Source organism: Lithobates pipiens, unplaced genomic scaffold (assembly GCF_037356315.1).
Source record: "Lithobates pipiens isolate NorthernLeopardFrog02 unplaced genomic scaffold, aLitPip1_a1.2 Scaffold_22, whole genome shotgun sequence".
Lineage (NCBI taxonomy): Eukaryota > Metazoa > Chordata > Amphibia > Anura > Ranidae > Lithobates > Lithobates pipiens.
In genome coordinates, this window is record NW_027507784.1 from 261821620 (window position 1) to 261839460 (window position 17841).

Sequence of the window (17841 nt, forward strand, 5' to 3'; positions counted from 1 at the left end):
CAAATTTATCCTATTCTAATTTCGAATTTTGGAAAACTGTTATATTCTTTCTATTCTATGCTATTCTTTTGTATCGTTTGTGCTATTCTATTCTTTTCTATTCTGTTCAAATTTTAATTCATTCTATTCAAAATTAGAATTTTGGAAGAAGGTTATATTCTGTTTTATTCTATTCTATGTTTTTTTTTCTATTATTTACTATTTTATTCTATTTTATTTTTTTATTCTATTCTTTTCTATTGTATTCTAATTAAAATTTATTCTATTTGGAATTTGAATTTCTGAAGAAGATTATATTCTTTCTATTCTATTATATTCTTTTATTTTCTATTCTTTTCTGTTCTATTATTTTATTTTCTATTCAATTTTTTTCTATTCTTATATTTTCTATTCTGTTCTGTTTTACATTATTATATTCAATTTTTGTATTTTCTATTCCATTCTATTATATCCTAGTACATTATTTTCTATTCTATTTTATTCTCTTCAGGAATTTTAATTCCATTCAAATTTTTTTTGGATTTGGTTAAATAGATAAATGTGAAAGGGGAGCTGTACTGGCACCCTGAAGCAAGGGACCAAGTCACAATTGTGACCCCTGCGACTCCTATAGTTTTGCCTCTGGCCTAAGGCACTCTATTTTCAGACTTGTGACGATTATTTTTTTAATCTCATTGCACTGTTTGAAAATAGGAAGACTTATCCTGGTGTATTAACCACTTCAGGACCGCCGTATTGCCATTGTACGTCAGCACAATGGCACAGGCAGGCAGAATCACGTACATCTACGTGATTGCCTTCCAGCGGGTGGGGGGTCCCATCGGACCCCCTCCCGCTGGATACGGCGGTCCGATTCGGTCCAGGAGCGCTCCGTGAAGAGGGGATGGCCGTTCGTTTTCGGCCACCCCCTCTGGATCGCTCCTGGCCAATGAGAAGCTTCCTCCCCTGTGTATTGTTTACACAGGAAGGAGGAAGTGATGTCATTCTCCTCGGGGCGGTCTTTTTGACCGGACTACGAGGAGAAGAGTAAAAGTAAGTCTGCACGAACACTACACTGACATGTAGGTACACACAGGCACACAAACCCCCCCCGATCCCCCCCCCGATCGCCCCCCGATCCCCCCCTCCCCCCCCAGTCACAGTGTCACTGATTGCATTGATCATTTCTTTACTGATCAATGCATTCAGTGTCAGTTGTGACAGTAAAAACTGTCAGGACAGTTAGTGTTAGGTCCAGGGTAGCCCCCTATCACCCCCCAATAAAGATTTAACCCCCTGATTGCCCCTAGAGTTAACCCTTTCACCCCCTTTTGCCAGTGTCACTAAGCGATCATTTTTCTGATCGCTGCATGTGTCGCTAGGTAGCTAGTTATTTTTTTAGGTTCACCGCCAGGTTTTTATATCGCTAGGTACCCCGATATACTACCCAATAATGTTTTTAACCCCCTGATTGCCGCTAGTTAACCCTTTCACCCCCTTTTGCCAGTGTCACTAAGCGATCGTTTTTCTGATCGCTGCATTAGTGTCGCTACAGTCGCTAGGTAGCTAGTTATTTTTTTAGGTTCACCGCCAGGTTTTTATAGCGCTAGGTACCCCGATATACTACCCAATAATGTTTTTAACCCCCTGATTGCCGCTAGTTAACCCTTTCACCCCCTTTTGCCAGTGTCACTAAGCGATCATTTTTCTGATCGCTGCATGTGTCGCTAGGTAGCTAGTTATTTTTTTAGGTTCACCGCCAGGTTTTTATATCGCTAGGAACCCCGATATACTACCCAATAATGTTTTTAACCCCCTGATTGCCGCTAGTTAACCCTTTCACCCCCTTTTGCCAGTGTCACTAAGCGATCGTTTTTCTGATCGCTGCATTAGTGTCGCTACAGTCGCTAGGTAGCTAGTTATTTTTTTAGGTTCACCGCCAGGTTTTTATAGCGCTAGGTACCCCGATATACTACCCAATAATGGTTTTAACCCCCTGATTTCCGCTAGTTAACCCTTTCACCCCCTTTTGCCAGTGTCACTAAGCGATAATTTTTCTGAACGCTGCATCAGTGTCGCTAGTGTCGCTAGGTAGCTAGTTAACTAGGCTCCCAAAAAGTCCCCCACATGTGGTATCCCCGTACTCGGGAGAAGCAGCAGAATTTATTTTGGGGTGTAATTTGACTTCTGCCCATAGCATGTGTGAGCAATATATCATTTAGTGACAACTTTGTGCAAAAAAAAAAAAAGTTTGTAATATTCCCGCAACTTTTGGCAAAATATAAAATATTCCATGGACTCAACATGCCTCTCAGTAAATAGCTTGGGGTGTCTACTTTCCAAAATGGGGTCATTTGGGGGGGTTTTGTGCTATTTTGGCATTTTATGGCCTTCGAAACTGTGATAGGTAGTGAGGAGTTAAATCAAAAATTTGCACCCTTAGAAATCCTGAAGGTGGTGATTGGTTTTCGGGGTGTCGTGCGCGACTAGACTCCCAAAAAGTCCCACACATGTGGTATCCCCGTACTCGGGAGAAGCAGCAGAATGTATTTTGGGGTGTCATTTCACATATAACCATGGCATGTGTGAGCAATATATCATTTAGTGACAACTTTTTGTAAAAAAAATTTTTTAGTTTTTTTTTTGTCATTATTCAATCCCTTAGGACAAAAAAAATAAATATTCAATGGGCTCAACATACCCATCAGCAATTTCCTTGGGGTGTCTACTTTCCAAAATGGGGTCATTTGGGGGGGATTTGTACTGCCCTGCCATTTTAGCACCTCAAGAAATGAGATCGGCAGTCATAAATTAAAAGCTGTGTAAATTCCAGAAAATGTACTCTAGTTTGTAGACGCTATAACTTTTGCGCAAACCAAAAAATATACGCTTATTGACATTTTTTTTACTAAAGACATGTGGCTGAATAAATTTTGCCCTCAATGTATGACTAAAATTTAGTTTATTCGATTTTTCTTATAACAAAAAGAAGAAAATATCTTTTTTTTTCAAAATTTTCGCTCTTTTTTCATTTATATCGCAAAAAAAAAAAATCGCAGAGGCAATCAAATACCATCAAAAGAAAGCTCTATTTGTGGGAAGAAAAGGACGCAAATTTCGTTTGGGTGCAATATTGCATGACCGCGCAATTACCAGTTAAAGCAGCGCAGTGCGAAATTGCAAAAAGACCTCTGGTCCTTAAGGTGTTTATTGGTCCGGAACTGAAGTGGTTAAAGAGGTCTTTTAACAAAATTACAAACTTACCTACTCTGTGCAATAAAATTGCACATAGTGGCCCCGGATCTTCTCTTCTGGGGTCCCCCGCTGGCGCTCTTGACTCCCCCTTCTCTCTGTGTGCCACCATAGAAAGTTGCTGTCTATGGGGGAACACGTGCGTGCTTGATCCAGAGCGTGTGTGTGTGTGAGCGTGTGTGTGTGTGAGCGTGTGTGTGTGTGCAGAATGAGGGATGAGAGCAGCTAAAGACAGGCACTGGATTGGGTGAGTATTTAGGAGGAGGGGGGCTTAAAAATACTCAACATTTTTAACCTAAACACAGGGAATGCAATAAGGGGAAAAATGTCAGGCCTTTACAATCACTTTAACTTTGTGAACTGAGCCTCATCGATGAATTATATTCCAACCATTGCCATTGTGAACAGATGCTATCTCTGATTATCTTTTGACTTCTCATATATAAGGCTCCATGCACACTGAAGCTCAAAAAAGCTTTTTCTGGACGCCAGATTGCTGGCAGAAAACGCTGGTTGAAAAACTTTGCTTTTAACAGCGTTTTGTACTAGCGTTTATGAGCGTTTATTAGCGTTAGCGTTTATGGGCGTTTTCAATAAAAATACAGAGGACACTCCAAAAATCCCACAGTACATTCCAAACTCCCACAATGCATTGAAAAAATAGAATGCCGAACACTAATTAACGCGCGTTTATGAGCGTTTGTCGTTTTTTGGCGGTGAAAAACGGCACTTTGAACGCAAATTTTTGGCGTTCAGAAAAAAGCCCATAAACTCCACTGCTCATTAAAGCTGAAAAACGTCCATGTGTGCATGGACACATAGGCTAACATAGAGTGGAGTTTATGGGCTTTTAAAAAAAAAACGCCCAAACTCCAATAAACTGCAGTTTATGAGCTCCAGTGTGCATGGAGCCTTAAGCTTGTTTTCTGGGTTGAGTTTGCAAACATGGTCTCTGAAGTCAGATCTCAAAAATGTGTCATTTACAGAAGGGGATTCTGATTTCCTGACATCACACATGACAGCAAAAAAAGTGTGGGTGCTCTTTTCAGTTTGGCATTAAAGGAAAGGTTACACAGTTAATAAGGTTAAATAAAGAAACCAGTCCATCCAGTTCAACTGGAGTGTGTGTGTCTACAATATTCCATATCCCTTTAAATTGCACTTGTTAAGAAACTCTGAGGGCACTTTTACACTGGGGCGGGCGGGCGTCAGCGTTAAAGCGCCACTATTTTTAACCCCCGCTAATGGATAAAAAAGGTTTAAAAGCACCCGCAAAACACTGCTGCAGCAGTGCTTTGCTAGCGCTACCCATTGATTTCAATGGGCAGGGGCGATTTAGGAGTGGTGTATACACTCTGCTTCTATAGCACCTCAAAGATGCTGCTTGCAGGAATTTTTTTAGCGTCCTGCCAGCGCCTCAGTGTGAAAGTAGGCTAATGCTGTGTACACACGTTCGGACATTCCGACAACAAAACCATGGATTTTTTTCCGAAGGATGTTGGCTCAAACTTGTCTTGCATGCACACGGTCACACAAATGTTGGAAATTCTGAACATCAAGAACGCGGTGACGTACAATACGTACGTCAAGCCGAGGAAAAAGGAAGTTCAATAGCCAGTGTGGCTCCTCTGCTTGATTCAGAGCATGCGTGAACTTTTGTACGATGGACTTGTGTACACACAATCGGACTTTACGACAACAAGTTTTGTTGTTGGAAAATTTGAGAACCTGGTCTCAAACATTTGTGTGTGGAAATTCCGACAGCAAATGTTCGATGGAGCATACACACAGTCAGAACAAGCTTACATCGAACATTTTCCGTCGGAAAGTCTGACCGTGTGTACGTTTTTTATAATTTATCAATGTTCCCCAAATTATCCACACATCAAAAATAATACAGGGAAGAGGGTGGTGTTAGTACTTTATATTATAGGGGGGCGTTGGCTTAATATTAGAAGAAATCACATTTAGGCACTGGTATTGGCTGAATATGAGTGGGGTTCACAATAGGGAAGGATTGTATCAGTTGAATGAAGGACCTACACATTACTGGATTTATAGGGACAACATATGAGGAAACTGGTGATGGCGGAGGAAATAAGGACCAGAGGAATTGGTTGCTGCACATAGGTAGGGTGAGCCACTTTGTCATTGCTGCTGCAGTGTAATATAACATGCTGCTGTTTACTAATATAACATTTTGTAGAAAAATATGATTTAGTATGTTTATTTTGGTAGCTGTGATACAGTATAATGCTATTGCAATCCCATATGTTCTCCAACCATTTACATAATTTGCTGTACTTGCATGATAATGTGTTGTTGCTGGATGATATAATTTACTGTTGCAGTGATGAGGGGTGTTTATGTGGCGTGACATGTTAGGCACAATTCACTGTGATAAGCAACCTATTTTGCTTTGTGAAAATATTAAATTCAAAAAGATAATTTAGATGACTCTTTCAGACAGGATGGATAAAATCGGTCTAGATACAGATGATTGATCATATCCTTTATGTAACTCCTTCCCAGACAGGCTAGTAAGCATAGGCAAATTTAGTCTTTGGGGCTCTTCTGTAATCAGCAGAGCAACATATGTTTGCTTTGGGCTGCTATGGGCTCTGCAGGCTGCAAGTTTGATTGCTTCATCCTGTCTTCTGGAGGCTTCCAGAATGCAGTGAGGGTGGGAGAGTCAAATGAGCAGCCTGAATATTTATGTGGCACCAGCCAATCCCTGGGAGTATGCCCAGATGGTGGCTGGGGGGTGCATATATAGTTTCCAGCCAAAAGGGCTCCTGCCCTTCTAGGTAATTCAGCTGAAGATTCTGCTTGTCCTCATTGAGGTCCCAACTGCACATAACTGGGGGCCTATCCTGCTGCAAATTCTTTTGGAGCTATGAGAGAGGGGTTTCACTGGGGATCCGGTCTGGAAGTTTCACCAAGAAGACTGCCTGCCTGAATCTGGAAGGAGGCACCTAGTCCCAGGGACACTGAGTACAGACCTGAGAGAAGGATCCTAGTGGCTCTGGCTGCTGTTAACCTCCTAGTACACTGATACTAAGGCTTGCCTAGCCTGGAGCATTACCTATGGTGTTCCAGAGCTGTCCAATTTTGCCCTACTGCTGAAGGGAGTTCGCTAGGAAACAGCTGTGCAGAGAAGAATGTCCTCTTAATGTTGGTCAGTGTTCTGGAGTATCCCAAGGCTTTCAAAAGCCCCATCCAAGTTAATCTGCAATGAATGTTGCTGTTTGTCTGGCTGTTGCTATACTACTGGGAAAAGAACCTGGCACACAAATCAGTGGCCCTTTCAGAGGTTAGCGCTACATGTATAAGCAAGACTCCTGCAATACTTTATAAAAAAACAATGCAAATCATTGAGCACTTTGGTACTTACTCTGGCTTAAAAAGCAATTGGCGAAAATCTGCATTGATGCTGTTACACCCTGATATAAACCAAAATGACCAGAACCAATTCCCTCTTAAAGTAGTTTTATCTAGGGATTATTATTATGGTTACCCCACAGATATGAAACAAAGACAATTCCATAGCTCAACTCACCAACCAGTCTGCTGACCAACCAAATTAACACCTCTAATCGTCTGTTAAAAGCAGGGGTTTAGTTGGCACACATTTTCACCCTGTGTTGCTTGCAGTCCTAACACTACAATTTTATAAGTGTCTCCACAGTGGGAGCACATGCATGGAATGGATAGATGTGGGACAGGTGCCTGGAGGCTGCCCAAGCCCCCTTAAAGGAACATGAGCACACTGGACACCCAGCAAGAGCACAATGGCAGCGAAGGTGCCCAGTGTGTCCCCAGACAAACCCCACAGATGCATTAGTGGCCAATGTGGACTCCCCCTACTCACATTGTTAAAACAACTTACTAATTGGACTAAGCTTCCCCTGTCGGTAGCAGGAAGGATCAATCTGATCAAAATGATTCTCTTACCCAAATGTCTTTACATTTTAGCTCATATGCCTACTGTGGTACCTAAATGCCTTTTTAAGATAATCGACTCGCTATTTGTTTCCTTCATGTGATCCCACACATGTCGTAAGCTAAAACTCTCTACCCTGCAGAAACCTAAAGAAAGAGGCAGACATGACATTTCCAAATGTATATCTTTACTATTCGTCAGGACAATTGCGTAATTTAATCAACTGGCTTACCCAGCCATGTATGATAGAGTCCCATATAGCCACGGTGCTGGGCTTGGATCATTTACTTATTGGCCTCAAGGCCCCAATGACAACATTACTCAAGGTGAATTTACCTATAACTACTCTGGCACAAGTGATTTGCAAAAAGTAAAAAAAAAATGTTAAGTACTTGGATGTGTCTCTAGAATTGCCAGTTTAGGGAATCCCTATGTTTACTCATTTTAACTCCTTTCTAGACTGCTTGTTTTAGAAACACATTTGATCAGCCAAGGGCTACTTATAATTTAGCACACACATTTCTATAAATATCTGCAACTACAGCATGTAGTGTTTACCCAGTTTGGGGCCAGTATGCATTCACAGGGTCCCAAAGGGCTGATATCAGATTAGAATTATCATTTATTGCACACTAGAATATTCCTAAGAGAAACCTAGTTCTTAGCCCACAACATTGCACTTAAATGGTTACAACCCTCTCCTCCTAGAGTCCCTTAGTGGGTTTCTAAGGAAAAGAACGACTATAGTTGAAGGTGATGAACTTTATAGGCGTAGACACAAATTTTCTTTAAAAACTATTTTGGACAACATTTATTTATAACCCTTAGTGGGTTAACTCAGTAAATCAAATCATTCTCTATGACAAAATCATTTATGATAATTGAGGCTGCCCCCATGAACACCATAAAATATAGCATGATCATACTCTACCATTGTATAAGGTTATTTTGCATGACATGTACATGTCTAGCTAGTAGCTTTTAACTGCATCTGAAAACCAATTTGGCCGAATTTAGGTCCCACTAGAAGTACAATGAAAATGCGAGACGGCTGGTATAATTTTGGAATGTTTATTGCTATATGCACTTAGATGTATACCAGTTACAGATGTTTATCTTTGAATGGCAATGAACTACTGTATATAATTTACCCTGTATGTTGTATTCTCTATTTACAGTAAACAGTCTAATATATATATATATATATATATATATATATATATATATATATATATATATATATATATATACACACTTTTGTAAATATTTTACTATATCTTTTCATGTGAAGAAATTACACTTTGCTACAATGTAAAGTAGTGAGTGTACAGTTTGTATAACAGTGTAAATTTGCTGTCCCTATCAAAATAACTCAACACACAGCCATTAATGTCTAAACCATTGGCAACAACAGTGAGTACACCCCTAAGTGAAAATGTCCAAATTTGGGCCAAAGTGTCAATATTTTGTGTGACCACCATTATTTTCCAGCACTGCGTTAACCCTCTTGGGCATGAAGTTCACCAGAGCTTCATAGGTTAGCCATGTTCCCTCCCCGGTGTCATGTGACTCGTTAATGTTACAAGGAGGTGTGAATGAGGAGCGGGTGTGTTAAATTGAGTTATCTCTCTTACTCTCTCATACTGGTCATTGGAAGTTCAACATGGCATGTCATGGCAAAGAACTCCCTGAGGATCTGAAAAAAAAAATTGTTGCTCTACATATAGATGGTCTAGGCTAAAAGAAGATTGCCAAGACCCTGAAACTGAGCTGCAGCATGGTGGCCAACACCATACAGCAGTTTAACAGGACAGGTTCCACTCAGAACAGGCCTTGCCATGGTCGACCAAAGAAGTTGAGTGCACATGCTCAGCGTCATATCCAGAGGTTTTCTTTGAGAAATAGACGTACGAGTGCTGCCAGCATTTCTGCAGAGGTTGAAGGGGTGGGGGTTCAGCATGTCAGTGACCATACGCTGCACACTGCATCAAATTGGTCTGCATGGTGTCCCCCAGCAGCGGCCACGTCTTTGACAACCAACGAGTCATTAGCTGTCAGTGCGGTTCCTGTTAGCTGAATGTAAAAAAACAAATTGTCAGCAAAAACAAAACAGCGTGGGGTTTCCCCCACCCTTGAGGCTTATACCAGGCCCTTTGAGTCTATTATGGATTCGGAAGGGATTACCCCTGCCCAATTTTTTTTTATAAAATGAAGTGGGGCCCCCCAAAACCATTTCCAGACCCTTATCCGTGCATACCACCCAACCCTTATCCAAGCACCCCCCCCCAGGCATCATGCCCTCAACATGTGGGGGTGCACCCCCAAAGCATCTTGCCCCCATGTGTATAGGGACAAGGGCCTCTTCCCAACAACTCTGGCCAGTGGTTGTCAGGATCTGCGGGCGGGGGGCTTATAGTAATCTGGAAGCCCCCTTTAAGAAGGGGCCCCCAGATCCCACCCCACCATGTGGATGGATATCGGGTACATTGTACCCCTACTCATTCACCTCAAGAAGCAGTGAAATGTAAAAAAAAACAACAAAAAGTTTTTGTCAAGTCCTTTATTAATAAAATAGCTCTGAGCTGTCTTCTCCCACTGCCGTCTTCTCCTCGAGCCGTCTCTCCTGGTGCCGTATTTCTCCCGCCGCTGTCTCCCCTGTCACCATCTTCTCCCACTGCTGTCTCTTCCCGGTGTTGTCTACTCCCAATCGGTCTTCTTCCTTGCCGCCAGTCACCCGCAAAAAAAAATAAAAAATAAAAAAACTCTCTTCTTCTGTGGCTGTCTTCCTACATTGTGTTGTTGCCCACTGTGTGACATCCCTTATATAGACATGGGGCGTGGCCATTCAATGACATCACCCAGAGAACACGCCCCCTGTGATGTCAAAGTACCCAACCTCCATGTTGAGAGCATGTGGCCTGGTATGGTTCAGGAGGGTGGGGAGCGCTCACCCGTCCCCCTTCCTTTCCTGACCTGCTGAGCGGCACGCTCGGATTAGGCCGCGTACACACGCGGGGACTGTTCGCCCAACTTTGTCCGTCAAACAGTTTCGGCAAACAGTCCGCTCAAAATTAGCATGGACGGACATGGCCACACACGACGAACAAACAGTCCGCTGAAACCGTGCGCGATGACGTACGTCACGTACGACGGGACTAGAAACAGGAAGCACAAGACACAGCAAAGCACCCTTTGGGCTCCTTCTGCTGACTTTGCGTTAGTAGAAGTTTGGTTAGAGACGATTCGCGATTTTTAGACTTCAGCTTAATTTGTCCGTTCACTGCGGCGCAGTCTACCTGTGAGGTGTATATCTGCCTTTCGGTACGCGTGGATCAGTTGTACCTGTTGGGCGCTTCTGGTCCGCTCGTTTCTGTGTTTCAGGTCGTTCTTCATAGGTCTGGCTGTTCTTCAGTGCGTTCAGTTGAGCTTGTCTGTCCAGCCGACCATTTCAAAGCCATGGAGAGTGGACGTACTCGGGAACGAGTTCGTGCTATATTGGGGCTTGGTGTTTTAGTTGTTATGAATTGTTTTTATTTAATGACAATTTTTTTTTTTTTTTTTCCCTGTGTTTGACTCCCCAGTGTCCTTCCACGCCACAGGAATGGCAGACTGTGGCTTCCCAATTCGCTGCCCGTTGGGACTTCCCCAACTGCGGAGGGGCGATCGGCGGGAAACGTGAGGATTGTGCCCCCACCACATTCGGGGTCCTACTATTGGAATTATAAGGGGTTCCATAGTGTGGTGCTAATGGCAGTGGTGTCGGCACAATGTGACTTTCTTTATGTGGATGTGGGGAAGAACGGCCGGATGTCTGACGGAGGAGTCTTTAGGCAGACCGAGTTCTGCCACCGTCTCATCACTGGTGGCCTGGACTTGCCACCAGATGCCGAGAATGTGGAGGGTCTACCGTTTGTGTTTCTGGCTGATGAAGCGCTCGGTCTGAGTGAACATCTTATGAAACCCTTCCCCCAAAGGACCCTCACCCCGGAGAGGAGGGTTTTTAATTACCGGCTGGCCAGAGCAAGAAGGGTTGTGGAGAGTGCCTTTGGCATTATGGCCAGCCGGTTCCGTCTGTTACTGAGAGCGATCAACCTTGTAGAATATAAACTGAACTATGTGATTCTGTGCTGCTGCATTCTGCACAATTTTCTACGTAAATTTTCAGGTAACCAGTACCTGCAGCCTATTGGGCCTGAGGCCGGACTCATATTTCCAGAACTGACAGGGCTGGATCATGCCCTTCCTGGCTTAGCCCCCCAAACAGCACGTGAGGTGTGTGACCGCTATGTCAGCTATTTTAATGGTAGGGGGGCTATTCCAATGCCAGCTGAGCAATAAAAAAAAAATTTTCTTGAAATATGTCTTGTCTGTTCACATTTTTAAGTTTGGTTCTTGTTTGCTTTTCACATTGCTTGTCTCCTACATTGTCCTAATTCAGGGATATGCAATTGGCCAACCTCCAGCTGGTGCAAAACTACAAGTCAATCATGCCTCTGGGTCTCATGCTTGTGGCTGTCAGTCTTGCTATGCTTCATGGGACTTGTAGTTCTGCAACAGCTGGATTTCCACTAATTGCATATTCCTGTCCTAGTGCATTTGTATTGCAAAGTGATTTTTGACAATAGGAAATAAGGCCCTTTGTGACAGAAAACACAAAATGACTTCCTAAACTGGTATTGAGTATTGAAAGAAGTAGACACACACACACACACATCTTTTTTTTTTTGATTTTTTAATAGTGCACATGCCAACTAGTGCCTCTGTTTTAGATATTTTTTTGGTGTTTATTTTTTTTATTTATTTTTTTTATTGTTTTTTTTTTTTTTTTGGGAATTTTTTTTTTTTTTTCTTTTTTTTGTAAACATAGAATATATATAGAAATATCTAAAAAACAATTATCACAAAAATAAAAAAATAAAATCAGATTTTTAACTATTTACATAAAACAAGGGGTAAAGCCAAATTTTGAAGATGCACACCAAAAAATGGTAATGTCAACATGTGCTATGTACCATCATGAGTGATCAATGGACGTGTTTGGTGTGTGCAATCCCTTCCTCTCACATACTAGAATGAGGAAGGGTTTGCAAACACCAAATGCGTCCATTGCGATCCTCTGATGGCACATAGCACATGTTGACACACCGTGTGCATCTTCAAAATTTGGCCTCTAAAAACTATGTTTTTAAAACATTAAAAACGTTGTTCCAAGGGAATGAAGAACATGATCGATTGGGTTTTAGGGAAAAGGGGCTTAGATTCTCCCTAAAACATCGATCATGTTCTTCATTCCCTGCCTCATAGTAATCAGTTCTCTTTGTATGTTGAGAATCTGGTTCTCCATACGGTCAATCTGCCCATTCCAGGCCATGATGTCACCAATCATCCTCTGGGCACTATCACTGGTAAATGGGTCCGCGACTTGTTCTACCACAACCAGATCACCTAAAAACATGTGTAGATAAAAAAAATTGGTTAAAATATACAGCCATTAATTGTTTACCTTAAGCTGGGTTGTCAGACACTCACTTTGTGGGGTGTGTAACTCCACCTGCTCTTCCTCCTTCACATCTAGCCCTGGGCTCGGCTCATCCAGTGGAGCTACGGAGCTTGGTCCAGCGGAGGATACCGAGCTTGGCTGCTCCCTCGCAGACACAGGACTGGGCAGCTCCAATACCGACGCAGGGCTGGGGTTGGGGCTGGGGTTGGGGCTAATTGCCCAATCAGGCTGGCGAGGTCGGGGGGTCATGGGCTGCTCCGCCTCTTGGCTGAGTCTTTGTTTCCCTATGAGAATGAAAAGAAAAAAAAAATAAAAATAAAAAAATAAAAGATACTTTTAAGCATAGTGATATTTGAGTTCCGAAATGTGAATATGAAACATTGGTTTGAAGTGGTGTACAATTATTAGCTGGTTATTACAAGATCCTAGTTTAATACATCCTTAAAATGACTTTTTTTTTAGTTAGGCTGTGTTCAGACTGGTGCGATGTGCGAACGCAGCAAATCTACTGTGGTTTCACGCATCGCATGTGCAGTTCGACTGCCCTATGTGACCTGTTGGGAGTATCAGTGTAAAGTTTTATTGACACCTCCGAATTAGTTCTCATTTCACAGTGCAATCTTTAAACTCGGACAGGAATCGGACCACATGGTGTGAATACCCATGTGATCCGATTCGGCTGTGCACTAAAAAAAGGGCCATGTACAAGTTTGGGCCGGATGCGATGCAAATTCAGCCATACTATATGTATGGCTGAAATCGCATCACACAGAGATCACATGTGATTTGCACTGCAGTGCGGTGCAAATCACATTCGATCTCGTACATTGCAGCAATGTGAACCTAGCCTTTAACCAAACTGTGATACTTTATATCTTTTGTCCAAGTTTCACAGACGGACACACTCGAATCATCCCCTGGAGTACCTGTGTGTGATTATGTCAAAAAATGTTCTATGATGTCCCAAACTACACTTAAATGTTTCCCAGTCCAGATGTTGAACCAGCATTCTATCTATCTATCTATCTATCATCTATCTATCATCTATCTTTTTTTTTTTTTTTGATTGAGTCTACATTGCACTGAATAAATTTAGGAAACTTTAGCAAAAATTCATTTCCTATAAACTGAGCGTGACAATTCAGTTTATCATGAACAATACCAAAAAAATAATAACTAATTAAAATCTAATCCAACACCAGATAAATTTACACCATATACAAATTCATGCTATTTACGCCCACATATACGAACAACCATATGAGCTCATTACATGAACTATTAACTACACGAACGATCAAATCCGCCGGATTCACATACGGTACCTACACGAAAGATTAGGATCAAATCCGCCAGATTCACATACGGTATGTACACGAACGATTAGGATCAAATCCGCCAGTTTCACAAACGGTACCTACACGAACGATTGAGATCAAATCCGCCAGATTCACCTACGGTATGATCACGAACGATTAGGATAAAACCCGCCGGATTCACATAAGGTACCTGCACGAATGATTAGGATCAAATCCGCCGGATTCACATACGGTATGTACACGAACGATTATGTCCGACAGTCACGGAAAAAGCGCAGTTTACTCACTTTTTTTCAGGGCCTTCATGATCCGATGATATTGCTCCGGCTCCCTGGACTTGATGTCCGACCATCTTTTCCGCAGCTGGTCCTTTCCTCTCCGTACCCCGAATTTTGACTCCAAGGCTGTGACCACCTCGTCCAAGATGGCGCTTTTCCTTATATTTGGTTTTGGGTAAGGGCCATGTTCCCCATCATAATCCTCCCTTTTAAGGATAGATACCATCTCCACCATCTCTTCGAACGCCATATTGGTGGCCTTATATCTCCTCCTTGCTTGGGGCCCATGGCTTTCCTCCGCGCTGCTCACGCTGCTAATTGAACTTGCATCCGCCATTTTCCACTCTCATACACCCACAGCGGAAGGAGGGTAAAAGGGGCGGGGAAACACGGTCGCAAGGAACGTCAGGGGCGGGCGACGCAGGCGGAGCCTGAGCGCATGCGCCGTATATAAAGCGGTACCACGAGGCCGTACGCTTGTCCGAACGGGAGCAGCGAGTGCTACACGCGACGGTAAGATAGTTATCATTTTATTTTCAGTTAATTTAAAGCCTGCGTTAGGGATATCCATATTGAATTTTATTCTTATTGATGTTTAATTGATTTCTATGTGGGTTGGTGGTTGAGTGGGCTTGGTGTTTTGTGTGGTAGTGTGGGGGTGGGTGTATAGGGGGTGGGGCTAGTGTGTGTGTGTGTGTGTGTGGGGGGGGGGGGGGTGGGGGGGGCAGTAGTGTGTGTAGAGTGTGTGTGGGGGGGAGTGTTTGTGTGTGTGTGGGAGGGGTAGTGTGTGTGTGTGTGTGTGTGTGTGTGTGTGTGTGTGTGTGGGGGGGGGGGGGGGGGGTAGCGTGTGTAGTAGTGTGTGTCTCGCCTACATTGTCACAATATAGTGTGCATTTGGTCTGACTTTTTTTTTTTTTTTTTTTTTTTTTTTTTTTCTTTTCAGAAAATGCAAAAGTATACTGCAGACCCCTTTAAAGAGGAGGCCTTCCTCTCCACCTTTATAGATCTAGTGGAGTCCCACAGCAATCTGTGGGATACAAAACACCCCCAATACCCAATCCGTGCTGCCCGGAAGAAGACACTGGAGACAGTTTTGGCGTTTGTGAAAACCCGAGTCCCCCAGGCAGACACTGCCTTTGTGAACGCCAAAATTCAGAACCTGCGTAGCGCGTATAGGCGGGAGCAAAGAAAGATCCTAGAGTCCCAAACATCAGGAGCAGCAGCAGGTCATGGCTATGTACCTAGGCTGTGGTATTATGACAGGCTGCGTTTTCTGGATGACACGTCAGAAGCCAGGCCGTCACTTTCGACTCTTCCGTCTACCCGTCCCTCCACCCTTCCCTCCGCCTCAGGTGAGCCATCCCTGGAAGATCCAGACCCTTCCTTGCTGGGCGAGGTTGATGCGCCCAGCTGGAGCCAGGTATATTTTAGTTTCTAACGTTTGGATTGCTCAAATATTAATGATGTCAAGTTCAATGTTTGAATTGCTTCCAAATCTAGGATTTCATCACAAATTAAATTAGATAGAAGGATACAGTAGTTTACACAAATGTGGCTCAAATCTTAATGAACTGATGGAAAAATGATGGTGTCAAAATGATAGCCTTTTGTATTTCAAGACAAATGTATTTGCAAGTGAGAACTGTAAAATTGTTAGTGATTGATGATTTCTAAATATAGACATATTTTAGTTATTGATTGCTTTGTTTTTTTACACAGGATGAGCTCACCCAGGAGGAGGCCGGGACCAGTGGTATGGAGGAGGAGGCCGGGACCAGCCACACGCAGGAGCTAGCTGGGCCCAGCAGGAGTAGGACTGAGAGCCAGGTCCCTCCCCTCCGCCTAGCCAGCAAAAGGCCCAGGAGGATGGGCCGTACAGAGGAGGAGTCCTTGGTGCTGATACAGCGAGCCACCCAGATTTTGTCCAAACCCCCCAATCCGCAGGAGGCCTATGCCACTTATCTGGCTAGCAAGCTCCAAGAAATGGACAAACCCCAAAGAAACATGTGTGAGGCAATCTTCTTTGATGCCATACAACAGGGTCTGAAGGGTGAGCTCACACCCACCACGAAGCTCTACAAAACAGACCCCACTGCTCCTCCTCCTCCTCCTCCTCCTCCTACCACAACTCCACCACCAGAGGCACAGCCTCCAGCGAAGCGTGGAGGGAAGGCTAGACGGAAGAGTCGCAAGTGACTGCCTGTCTTCAGTCTGCTCTGAAAGAAGACGCAGTCTGTTGTAGTACCACAGTCTGGGGACATAGATCTCATCTGCTGCTGTTCCTGGTCTTTGGGATTCTAGGACCTGGTTGTGCTCCCTATGTACATGCTACGCAGGTTCGGAATTTTGGTGTCCACTCACTTGATGTGTGCCTGGGGGACAAAAGGCTTCACAAACGTCAAAATTGTCTCCAGTGTTGCCTCCCTCTTGATTTATTTTGGTTCTGAGGAAAAATAAAAATTTTTGATTTCAAAAAAATCTTGTATGGTTTCTTTTTTTTTTTTTTTTTTATCAATATTTTTGTATAATTTTGGGTTAAAAAAAACAAAGTTTATTTGTGAGTAGGCAGATACATGTCAAAAGACTCTGGGGGTTATTAACAAAACACATGTTCATGTAAATATGCTAACTTCAAGTGCAATTTTTAAAGCACTGCAAGTGCACTTGGAAGTGCATTCGCTGTAAATTTGAGGCTTAACATTTGAAATGAGGGGAAGCTCTGCTGATTTTGAACATGCAATCATGTGTAGATAGATAATAATAAATAAATAATAATAAATAAATAAATAGATTTTTTTTTTTCCTGAAATAAAAAAATAAATAAATAAATATATAAATATAAATATAATTTTTTTTTTTTATTTTTTTTTTTGGGTTGGTTTGTTTTTTTTTTGTTTTTGTTTTTTAATATAAATTGGGAATATATTTTTGCTATAATTGGAAGATTAATCATAGGATGAGGATGAATAAAAACATGTGGTATAACTCTGTGTGAATATAAGCAGCAAAGCTACTTCACTTTTCTTGCATTACGAAGAAGAAAAGAACGGGCTATATTAAAAAAAAAACACAAAATTAGCAGCATGACGAATATGCTAGCTTCAATACGAACACTAGTTTTACAAGACCGAGCGCTTCCGCCCTGTAAATTCTTTCTGAGTATGCGCGGAACTTAGTTTGACGAACAAGCCTACACACGAGCGGACTGTCCGCTCAAACCAAGTTTCAGCGGACAGTTTTACGGAAATTCCGAAAAACTTTGTTCGTCAAACTGTCCGCTGAAACTGTCCTCTGAACGCCCACACACGAGCGGACTGTCCGCTGAAACACTGTTCAGCGGACAAAGTTGGGCGAACAGTCCGCCCGTGTGTACGCGGCCTAAGGGTCTGGTATGGCTTTTGCGGGGGACCCATTTATTTTCTAAATTTTGATGGAGGGGAATTTTTTTTTTTCTTTTTACATTCAACTGTCAGCAAGATGACTCATCGGTTGTTAAGGATGCGGCGGCCGGATTACTGGCCCCCTGCTTAGTAACCAGCTATATACAGCGTTATAATAAAAACTGTAAAA